Source organism: Tamandua tetradactyla, chromosome 24, assembly GCF_023851605.1.
Source record: "Tamandua tetradactyla isolate mTamTet1 chromosome 24, mTamTet1.pri, whole genome shotgun sequence".
NCBI lineage: Eukaryota > Metazoa > Chordata > Mammalia > Pilosa > Myrmecophagidae > Tamandua > Tamandua tetradactyla.
Window position 1 is genome coordinate 38343917 of NC_135350.1, and position 3354 is coordinate 38347270.

The 3354-nt window shown below is 39.0% G+C and overlaps 1 pseudogene; it reads right to left on the reverse strand.

Annotated features, from left to right (window-relative positions):
* Nucleotides 1-1719: 1719 nt before the first annotated feature.
* Nucleotides 1720-2602, reverse strand: LOC143668187 (MKI67 FHA domain-interacting nucleolar phosphoprotein pseudogene; annotated as a pseudogene).
* Between the last annotated feature and the right edge of the window lie 752 nt (nt 2603-3354).

Here is a 3354-nt window from a genome sequence, read left to right on the forward strand (position 1 = left end):
TAACTTAATAAAAAGATCCTTCCTAAACAATAGGTCTGCCTCCACAAGCGTGGATTTGAATTGAAAGAACATAGCTCTTCTGGAGTACAGAACAGTCTCAAATCAGCACAGTTATCTTGGGCCCTAACCACTGTGCTGAGTTAATAAGGTGCATCTGGAGTTCTTGACTCTTTCATTTCACCCTTAAGTTAATTTTGACCCTGCCCACCTCAGTCAGAATGCTCTTTCTAAAGGCATCAAGAAGGAAAGAAGAGATATATACTGTGAGTGATTAAATAATAAGACATTAAGAACTTTGAAAGTTCTTCTACAGTCCATGAGTTTATGATGCTGCTGGAGCCTTTTCTGGATCTCAGCTTGCTCTATAAAAATCTAAGTACTTGCACTGTTCTAGTTTGCTAGCTGCCGGAATGCAACACACCAGAAACGGATTGGTTTTTAATGAAAGGGGATTTATTTCATCAGTTCTTCAGAGGAAAGCCAGCTAACTTTCAACTGAGGTTCTTTCTTACATGGGAAGGCACAGGGTGATCTCTGCTGGCCTTCTCTCCAGGCCTTTGGGTTCCAACAACTTTCCCCAGGGTGATTTCTTTCTGCATCTCCAAAGGCCTGGGCTGAGCTGCAAGTGCTGAGATGAGGCATGCTGAGCTGCTTGGGCTGTGCTACATTGGGCTCTCTAATTTAAGTACCAGCCAATTAAATCAAACATCATTCATTGCAGCAGGCATGCCTCCTAGCTGACTGCAGATTTAATCAGCAATGGATGAGGTTCATGTACCATAGGCTCATGTCCACAGCAACAGAACTAGGCACGTTCACCTGGCCAAGTTGACAACTGAATCGAACTACCACATACACCTATGTGCAACCAAGCTATATGATCATGGCTTCAATGATCATTTGTCAAAAACATTGCTCTGGCAGAGTCAACAAGAGACATGTTTAGGTGATCTGCCTCTCTACCATGCATGAAGGCCTAGAGAAGGAGAAAATTGTTTTGTTTGTATTTTTTTGAGACGGTGAAAAGCTACTATTTTATTTCAAGACTCTTAAGCCCCAGTTACATACAAATAAATTAAAGAAGTATGCTTGCTGGTCACTGTGTAATTTTGGAATATAAATCCACACAGATAACTGATACAAATTGTTAGGTATTAATCCCTGCTAGCCCCCAAACCAATTCACATTACTGGTAAAAATGAGTCATATACACATAAATGAATCTGCATTAATACTCAGATTACGTTCTACCTCTTCACTCAGCAGTTTAATTTAGCTTTCAATTTTAACCACCTTATGTGAAACTCTTATTGGTTAAATGTGCACTGCCTAACACAAAGAACTATGTAGTGGAAAGCAAGACTGGTGGTCTTTATTTGGTAGTTGCAGAGAAGGCAGCAGTTTATACTTTAACCTGCAGGTAACAGTGACCATTCTACCCAAGCAGAATAACTGAGGACAATTATGAAATCTGCAAAGGAAACCAGAGTCATCCAACAGGACAAAAAGGCCACCTTTCTGTTGTGTTGGCGTGCACCCTTACATTTCAGCAAGGGTAGGCAAGCCAATGTTACTGATTGCATTTCTTACCTACATGAACCAAGAGTATGTTTTTCATCTGAAAATCTTGCCAATGGATGCATTTCATTGAGCCCAGAAAAGTTCAAAGGATCAGCCCTAATAACAAAATCACATTTAGAAGAAACATGCATAATACATTCAGAACCACAGTTTGCTTTTTCTTTGTCTTGTTTTCCCTGAACGTACAGGTGTTTGGGTCTCCTGTGTTTCTTCTTTTGTACCGGATATGGGCTGTTTGAACACTATTTTGTTGTCTTCATCATTATCATTCATTTTAGCCACTTCAGATTTTCACCTCTCCAAACATGTTGGTGTGCAAAATGGTATGGGGCCCTGGCTATCCCCAGGGCTCTCAAGAGTCCTAGAATTCGCTGAAACCTCTTATTTTTTCTTGTTTGGGGAAAATGGTTATTTGTAGATTTCTGAAGAACAGTGTTTGAAGAATTTCTTCTTCCGCTTTCTGTAAAATCAATGAAAGAAAATCACATTTTATTCCTTTTTCAGCTAATAAATTCCTGAGTAATTTTTCTTGGTTTTTAAATCGCTTCTCCATCTGTAGTTTTTCTATACGTGCCCATTTCTTATTATACTTTTGCTGCTGAATGTGATGGGTTTGCAGATGGAACATCCCAGTCTTTGAAAAGTTCATTTAGCTTTTCTGATGCCATAAACTCATGCTTCAAGAGCCTTTCACCAAAAAGATAGTTGTTCTCATTGTTCCAGCAACTATCGTGGTGACATCATCAGACTTGAATTCCACAAAGGAATAGCCTTTGCTATTTCCTGTCTTTTTACTTCTGGACAGTTTGAATCTTGTCATGATGCCAAACTGGGAGAAATATGCTTGGAGCTGGGGTTCAAAAAGGCTTTGATGCACGTGGTCTACATAGGTTACTCCAGGAGGAAGTTCTTCTTGCTGGATGATGCGCCGGCAGGCCTGCACTGCCTGCTTCTGAAACTTGGTCTGCATCTGTGGGTCCAGCAACAGGAGTGGCTTGGCTGGGCCAGAAAACTCAACCATATCCAAAGAGCACCAGCCAACATGCTCCATGTGGCACTCCCGGAAACGCAGTGCTGAGAAGGAGAAAATTTAATATGAAGAGTTACTTTATCTCAGTCCACTAGTATGAGCCCCAAATTGTAAATAGAAAGTGGAGAGGGAATATATGGAAGCTTCATAAGGAAAATGTCCGAGTATAATTTTTTTTAATACTAAAAACATGATTCTCACATAAATGTGTAATGAATGAACACATGTCAAGAATTTTATTCAACTAATTAATTAATAGGAAGCCAGTAAGGTGGTAAAAAAGGTTCCATTTTAATAAAGGCATGTCAGAAACTCAAGATAGGTTCCTAGGCCAGATCAGTCCTGCAACCCAGAGGGGCCAGCCTCTCTAAGAACATCAACTAGTGCCATCCCCTACCCCATAATACATTCTAATATGGAAAAGTTAGAATGGGCATAGCCCAAATATCCCTAAAGATTGGGAGAAAGATCGAAGGAGAAGGAGGAGTTAGAATAGAAAAGATAGGATATAACAAATGAGTTTGACTGCTGAATCATTACATCGATATTTCTTTTAGTCTCCAGTGTCTTCGAGCAGCTATAAAGAAAAAGTTAAAATTGTTGAACTGTAATCCATACCAAATTCTGAAATCTTTTCTATAACTGAGTGTTGTAGTGTGTTTTTAAATTTATTGCTTGTTTGTATATATGTTATTTTTTACAATAAAATAAAAATTAAAAAAATTAAAAGCATGTTAGAATAA